This window comes from Paroedura picta, chromosome 10, assembly GCF_049243985.1.
Source record: "Paroedura picta isolate Pp20150507F chromosome 10, Ppicta_v3.0, whole genome shotgun sequence".
Taxonomy (NCBI): domain Eukaryota; kingdom Metazoa; phylum Chordata; class Lepidosauria; order Squamata; family Gekkonidae; genus Paroedura; species Paroedura picta.
In genome coordinates this window covers 69,777,569-69,786,099 of record NC_135378.1, presented here as the reverse complement: position 1 = coordinate 69,786,099, position 8,531 = coordinate 69,777,569, and the positions used below count along the sequence as shown (strand labels likewise).

Genomic DNA, 8,531 nt, shown 5'->3' with positions numbered 1-8,531 from the left:
TTATCACTTTTAGTGCAGAAATTGTTCCAAAAGCTTCTGGGAAAGAAATTGGGGCATTTTTTGCAGATGCTGAGACCACCCACGCTACTTGGCAACCAATCCTGGATCTGCAAAATGGCAAAGCAGGGGTTAATTCGTATCTTCCTCCGCTCCAGCCCTGGAACATCTGGTAAATACCAAAAAGCATCTGCAAATCGGGGAGGAGGGGGGACGAGTAAATGACATTTTGAGTCCCAACCCGTGCTTTGAATGGATGGCTCGAGGTAAACCCAGGGCAAACTGCAGGGTTAGCTGCAGGATGTGGGAAAGGGCTGCTTCCCTGTTTTCATTCTCCCCGAATAACACCTTTCCCTCCCCACCGCCACCCCCGCACCCGTTCCTGTCGCCTTGTCGCTCATCCCCCCGTTTCCAAGCAGCCCCTCGCATCTCCGGATGCCGGCTTAGAGTCGCTTTGATGTGCATCCCCCTCTTGCTCGCGGGCCGCAGGAGCGCGGCGTTCCCGACGGTGGGCCGGGCGGTCCAGGCTCGCTCTCAACGCCGGGGTTGCCACTCGGACCCCTCCCACGGCGCCGAGACGGAGGGGAGCGAGCCCTTCTCCGACCGCTGCCCGGGGACCTGCCGCAGTATTTCTGCCTGCCGGAGGATGGCGGCCGCGCTCACACTAAGCGGGCGGAAGAGGCGCTCGGTAGCAACCGCCACACCGGAAAGCGTCGAGGGAGAGGAGAGAGCGGACAGGGTTGCAAGTTTTCTTTTCTTTTCAGCGTTCCTCTGCTGCAGGCTGAGATTCAACAGGTGAAGCTGTTTCGTTACTGCGTGTCAGCTACAATCCCGGAACGGGCTACAATTACCTAGATTCCTAAGAGAGGCAGCAAAAAAAAAATAATGTGATCCCTTCGATCTCGCAGGACAATCTCTTAGGGAGCATGGGAGGACTCAGATGTCGAAATGCCCTGCTGTCCGCGCGGCGTGCTCTGCACCAGTCCCATCCAGCTCGGTTTGCCAGGCGCTTGCTTCTTTGTTTCTGCCCGTTGTCGCGATAACTCACGAAACCCCTGTGACAAAGCAGATTATAAACAGAATCCCGCCGGAAGGAGAATTGCAGCTGGCCGTTGCCACGTGCAGCCTGACTCAGCCCCAAAGGATGCAGCTGGCACTTTCAACCTGCTCCTTTCACTGGTCGGACAACTCTGCTTGACGTGCCGTCCTGCTGCCCTGAGCTACAGTTACCGTTAGTACAAATTGGGATGGGTTTGCTTTAAATGAAAAGCACACAGCTGGATTAGTACATGGAGGGCGGCTTTGCACAGTTACTTTCCCTGGTTAATGCTCATATCCTGCAAGTTTATTGAATATACGTGGCATGAAATCAGCCCCTGGAGACCCATTGTGCTCATGGAAAGGTCTGTGTTTAAAGCTATTCGGGTACAGAGAACACGCAAAGAGATATAGTGCAGATTGTCTTTCGCATTGACTGCAGGTGCCTTTGGAGTTCAAGAGCTGGGATGGAGCGTTACAGCCTGCCATCCGTTCCACTCAAGGAAAATGCAGGGTTTTTAAATCTTACTTGATCCATTCCATTGTGGCTTTACAAGGGGAAAGGACATGCCTGCTTGGGCAAGAATGCCCTCCCCCTCTTCTCATTCAGTGCATGATGGTGGATTGCACTGAGCAGCTTCTGACTGCTTGAAGAAGGCCATGGGATTTTGCCCTTCCATTTAGGACTTGGAAGGTGGGAGGATACCTTTAAAAAGGTATAAAACACCTAACAGCATCAGGCACACAAGCTGATCTCAGATCCCAATATGTACTGCACAGTTTTAAACATTAGGATTTTATAGGCAGCATAGCAATTTTTTTCCTTCCCCCCCCCCCTCCATGAAAAAACAGAATAAAAATAATAGTCATATGATCTAGGCCAGTGGTTCTCAAGCTTTCTAATGCCACAGCCCTTTAATGCAGTTCTTCATGTTGTGGTGACCCTCAACCACAAAATTATGCAAGTGTTCTTTTAAAGAAATTAAACCAAAATTGACCAATGGTGTGACGAGCCATTGTTCATGATTGTATATAATTTTTTTCCCCTGAGGTTTCTCAGTTCAGCTCTGCCTCTTGTCCCACCATGCTGATCTCGCTCTTTTCCGCTGCTTCAGACAGATGAACGCTCTATCTCCATCTACCCCACAAGGCTGTTGTGTAAATGGCACCCCCCCAGCCAAGCTGCTTGCCCTGATGCGACCCCTTTGAACAACCCCCCAATGGGGTCCCGACCCCCCGGTTGAGAACCACTAATCTAGGCAGTCTAAAGTAGCCTGATTTTGTTAGGTGTTGGAAGCTAAGCAGGGTTGTCCCTGATTAATAGTTGGACGGAGACCACCAAGGAGTCCAAGATTGCTATTCAGGGGCAAACCAATGTCTCTTGCCTTGGCATAAGCCAGCTGGGCCTTGACAGTACTTTCCACCATCCCATACAAATCACTCAGACCATTTCTGTGGTTTACTGTATGCAGCCTTGGTTCCATTCAGGCTGTTAGCAAGATGCTGAGCTGCTTTAAAACACCGGGGCTATTTCACCAAGCCTAAAACAGAGTGAGTACTATGATTAATTTCATCCAGTATCTGACACCACTTGCTTCCAGAAAGGTTGAAGGCCAACCCTCAAAGCATTGTTTGCTGCAGGGTCACAGTCAACGCCCTTTAGATTGGTCATGCAATGAATTCTGATTTGCATGGGATAAAAACTCTGATCCTCTGTACATGCTGAAAATCGATCTGGCTGTGAGACAGAGCAAACCGGAAAACAGCTTTTGTGCACAGGCTGTGGTAGTGCTTTTGGAATTTATCAAGCGCGCAGGAATAATTTGTGGTCTTGTGAATCGATCCCCACGAGTACTTTGAGTGTGTACAAGCATCTAGTGGATGTTGGAGAGCTACACTTTTCCAGTCTAATTCCGCCCCACACACACCTACCCCTTGTTATAACCAAGGTGACCTTTAGGAGCACAAATCTCTTTTAGTGAGGAAATGATGAGGACTAGATCACAGTGCAAACCGGAAAGTGTTAGGCGCCTTTAGAGCAGGTAGGGCTGTCATATGCACTCAGCTAGCATTAAAATAACAAGGAAATCTAATTGTGCCACATAGAAATGTTCATCTTCATCGCCGATTATGACATGGAGGAAAATTACTGTAAGATTGGCATCATAATGGCCACAGTTGAAATGTGATGACACATCAGTGTGATGTACATCTCCATTAGGAATGATAAATCAAAGGTTATTCATTTGTGTTTGATTTATGCCTTGGAAATGTTACCATGGGAAATAAAAGTAAAATCTCTTCTTAGAGGCATGAAAAGCCCAGGAGAGCCCTCTTCTGGTGGCATGTGAGAATTATAGACCATACAATTTCCCTTTCCAGTTGCTAGATTTCCCTGATGTATTATAGTCTTTTCATTTTTAATCTTTCTTCCTCCTGGCTCAGCTCACAACATATTTAATAATGCCACTTGTGCAATGAGTGCTTGATATAGACAACTGTTTTCGTGCGTAATGAGACCTAGTGTCTCTTTGCTGCATCAGGCAACGACTACTAACGTTTTTGGTTACCACCTATGAGTTGGTGATCAGACCAAATATGTTTTCATTCTTGCACCCGATAAAATAAATGGGCATCAAATTGCGCCCTGAAAGATTCCAGAGAATCTTCAGTGCTGGTAGACTTACTTATTTTTACTCAGTTCTGTTAATTTGTGGGTGGAGGAGGAAGGGTGGTTGCCAGCTGCAGCACAGGAAATTCCTGGAGGATTGGGGGGCAGAGACCTGGGGAAAGTGGGGTTGAGGGATATGATCCTATTAAGGCTTCCCTCCAACTTGTTGGCAGAGTAATTAACACAGCAAGAAAAGTATTTTGACTTCAATTTCTTAACTAACAAACACAACCAAGACTAGTATCCTAGAAAATAACTAGTTTCGATGTTGGACTTCCTCGGTTGTATAATAATGGCACATGACCTATACATTCAGGCAGAGCTCAAAGTCTCTTTGGGTAACAGAAAAGAGGTTGTTGAAAATGTAAGATTTATTCGGAAACTTACAAGATTTATTGAACCACACTTTTTTTTCTTGTTTGTGCATATCTCTCCATGTGTATTCTGTACCTTGTCATCCCACCTGGAGGATGGCAACTGTAGGAGCAGCACAAGAGGGGCCTTTGGCCTCATTTCCCCTCGCATTTGCCCCAAGAGTCATTTGGGTGGCCTCGTGGGATATAGCTGCTGAAACTGATAGGTAATTGGTCAGATCTAGCAAGGCTCTTCTCAACCAAAGGGTGTTGGAAAATGCCAATAAAAATATTCAAAATGTGATCCCTATAATCACTGTCCAAATATTTAGCATGGTGTAGTAATTAGACTGCATGGTGTAGTGGTTAAGAGCGGCAAACTCTAATCTGGAGAATCGTGTTTGTGTCTCCACTTCTCCACCTCTAGCCAGTTGGGTGCCCTTTTTTCCACAGTCAGTCACAAACTTTGAACTTGGAAGATAATATCAAAAAGAAGGCCAGTGTTGTTCCTTTTCTTACTAGCACATTCAGTAATGCTGGTGTGGGAAGTTGCAGAGACAAAGAAATCATGTCGCTCAGATATTCTATGAATAGCCTTCTCCCCCAAGGAGGGCAGGAGATTGCTCTAGGAGCAGCACGAGAAGAATGCATCATAACCTTTGACTTGAAAAGAAAAGTCAAGCACAAGGCCTTCAGTCCCAAAGATATTTGAGATGCGACCTGGAAGTGCAGTTAATGATAGTGAAGATTCGTAATGCTGCAAGATAAACAAAACTACAGGGAAGAAGAGAAAATCACCATCCTTGGGGATCTGATGGCTCATTGTGAGTGCAGATCTGAAGGAATTGTGCAAGCCCTGGGTAATTTTCATCAGGCTAACTGGAAGGTCGTGTGGGAAGGAAAGGGGGGGAAATAAAAAAGGATTCCAGTGGGGTTGATGGGAATACATAAAGAACTAGGGATCAAACCATCTGACCTTTGCAGCCTGTGGCAACCTCAGCTTTTAATCAGTCTGTGCAGACTCTTAGCCATGCTGATACTAACTGAGCCGGCGACGTCCGTGCTGATGCCAGGAGTCCAAGAAAGCATGAATTGGCTTTTGACGCTTGACTGCAACCCAAAGCCAATCTGAGCTTTTTTCCCAGCTCTCCACAGCATTGCTTGAAGACAGCATGAGCTCGATTTAAAAAGCACGACCGCCGCGGGCTGCAGGCATCGAATGGCTTGGCCGTGGGGCCTGGCAAATACACAGTTCATATTTAACATATGGTCGCTTTAAAGGTGGCTTTAAAGGGGACCCAGCCAAGAATATGTCGGATTGATCTACCCCATGGCTGTTAGCTAAATGGTGGCTCAGTGGAATGCATGTGCCTTAAGTCATAAGATGTCCCTGAGCATCACTTGCTAAGGAGCCATAACAGGAGAGTACAGTTGCCTTCCTGGTGTGCTAGTGAGCTCTCAGAGTCGACCGGCTGACCACTGAGAATCCAGGCTAGGTGGGCCGCAGAGATGTTATTTTATGTGTCTTATGAGAAGAGGATTTTTCCCCCCTGTAACAATGCCAGTGGGTGTGGGTTTGGGGGGCTGGCAAGTACAACAGCACATGTCCTTGGAGCGGTTGTATTTTATTCTCCCCTCCCTCTGCAAAGCTGTGCAAATCCTGCATTTCTGCGAGTTACTCAGAACCCAGTCTGCACAGTGGGACTTTGTCCCTGGAAAGCATTCCTAGGGTTGCAATGTCAACTGTTCTACATGTGGTGTGTTTAATTCTTACAGAAGGGAAAGTAAAATTCCACCGAGAATCTGAAGTGGTATCCCCCTGAAGAAGCTTGATGCGAAACGTGTTGGGGTTTCACAAATATTAAAGCATCTTTCCCTACAAGCATCAGTTTCCCCCCTATTTCCTACACGTGGTATGACCAGTCACATACATTCAATTAGAAAAGGTGTGAGGAACGTTGTGAGCCTTAGAACAGTGTGGGGAGGACACACCATTCTGCATGCTCAGGTATGTGAAGAGGCATGCTGCTTGCCAGAGCAAGGTTGGATTAATATTAAAAGGGACATGTCTTTGCATGAATAGTTAATGTGTTTGTTTCCCGGTAATTGCATTATCATTTTGTAAAATAATTCATTTAAAAAAAAAATTGCATCTATATAATTGAATAAAGTCAGGAGCGCTGCTTGCAACATTAATATTCTTACCAAAGGACCCAACGATTACATCTGATACATGGTTGATTTGTGAGATGGCATTATTGGCAAAGAGAATGTCGCCTACATTTGAATTACATTCCAGGCTCAGCACTTCAATTTATCTGAAAGGCATTTGTGCCACTTGCGTCATTAACTGTATTGAAATTCCTATTGATTACACAAACTCAGGACCTTTTGAGGGAAGAGAAAAACTCTTGCAAAAAAAATTATCTAGCACAAAAAGTGCTGAAGTAGGACATATCCTGATTTGGGCTAGCAACATACAGGTAGCTTTGCTAGTGTCCAACGGTTTCTTTGGGATTTTCATTTTAAAGGACTAAAGGTAAAGGTAAAAGTATCCCCTTTGCAAGCACCAGGTCATGTCTGACCCTTGGGGTGATGCCCTCTAGCGTTTTCATGGCAGACTCAATACGGGGTGGTTTGCCAGTGCCTTCCCTAGTCATTACCATTTATCCCCCAGCAAGCTGGGTACTCATTTTACCGACCTTGGAAGGATGGAAGGCTGAGTCAACCTTGAGCCAGCTGCTGGGATCGAACTCCCAGCCTCATGGGCAGAGCTTTCAGACTGCAGGTCTGCTGCCTTACCACTCTGCGCCACAAGAGGCAAGTTTTAAAGGAATGGAGTAATGTAATTTGATCACTCCCTTGACAAGTAAAAAACAACAACAATGCTTTAAAAAGTGTAAAAACTAAGACAAGTGTAAAAGGACAAAACTCAATAATCATTTTACAGGGGGAGTCAAACTGCAGCCCTCCAGATGTCCTTGGACTACAATTCCCATGAGCCCCTGACAGCGAACACTGGAAGGGACTAATGGGAATTGCAGTCCATGGACATCTGGAGAGCCGCAGTTTGACTACCCCCATGATACAAACACAGTCACATTCCCGGTGAATGGTGCAGCAGATAAGCCTCAGTGTCCTCAACAGTAGATCCAGGTGGGTTGCTGAAGCAACAGGTCAAAATTTGAGTTCAGGGACACCATTAAGACTCACCAAGTTTAATTATGGCTATGGATACACACAAAAGCTCATACCCAGAATTGAACTCTGTCTTAAAGGTGCCTCTGATCTCAAACTTTGTTCTTTCCCCAACAATAATAAGTAGGGAGAATGTTTCTTATCCACAATGGACCCATAACCATGAAGTTACATTTGGTCAGTTAGTTGGCTAGAAGAGCCAGTGAAAAAGGTGCTTCCAAACGGTGTGGAAACATATTTTTAATATGTGGTTTTTAGTGCAAATACTTATTAAAAACTGATGATGGCAAACACTGTCTGGAAAGGTGCCTACCCTTCTTTAGTTATTTGGTACGTCTTTTTCTGGGCTTTCTTTGCTGGAGTGCGGAGAGCATTCATTGATCTCTCCTCCTCTGCTTTACCCACAGACCAACCCTGTGAGATCAGGCTGAAAGAGTGCGACCGGCCCAATCAAGCTTCATGGAGATTTGAACCCAGGACTCTAAGATGCTAGCCCTTCACATCAACTGACCAAACTGGCAGGTGCCAAACACTATTTTAAAAGATGCATTCCCTTCTATATAAGACAGAAGGAGAGGGGAAGGCTTCTTCCAGATGATGCCCCCGTCAGTATTTGTCCAAAAAAACCCCCTAGTAAAACATGCTGTATTACTGGGAGCCATTGCATATTTTAGATGCAAATGTATGCAGATTTAATTTACTAATTATTAACTAACTCAGATTCATATAAGTAATTGACTAGGATTCCCTTAATAAATGTATATCCCCAGTTTGAGTCCTGGACTACTACTGAACAATGACTTCTGCAATAAAGCAGCTATCTAGAAAGGCCTTTGCATCGTCACACGTAATTAATGGGCTGCTCACTCACTAAAAGGGGCATTTCAGGTCAGTCTTTAAATTACGGACTTAATTATTGGGTTGTTTGGTGGGTTATGAAATTCAAATACGCAAATGGAAATCATGTGGACACGTGAGAGAATCTGTTTAACTTTCAGAGTTCAAGTTGCAAAGCCCCAAGAGCACCTGCTCTTCAGCCCTGTGACCTAGTAAATGAAAAAGAAAAAGAATTCCTTGCTAGAATTAGGTTTGACTCGGGTATCCAGCCTATCATGGGTTTGACTTTCCAGTTTGGACAGCTGGATGGAGAAAATAGATGTAGGATCAGAGCTACATAAGCCAGGATTTGGTGACAGGCAATTATTCTCCTTTTGGGAAGCGTAACATCTGCTTCAGGAGTGGGGGTGGGTGGGGAGATGCTTCCTGTAATGAAA

General features: G+C 45.5%; 1 long non-coding RNA gene across 1 annotated transcript; it reads left to right on the top strand.

Moving 5' to 3' along the window:
- The first annotated feature begins 425 nt into the window (after positions 1-425).
- On the top strand, positions 426-8,032 carry LOC143819274 (uncharacterized). Its single transcript, XR_013224892.1, has 2 exons — positions 426-1,228; positions 7,665-8,032. It is a non-coding gene; the product is annotated as an uncharacterized LOC143819274 (long non-coding RNA).
- Positions 8,033-8,531: the final 499 nt, after the last annotated feature.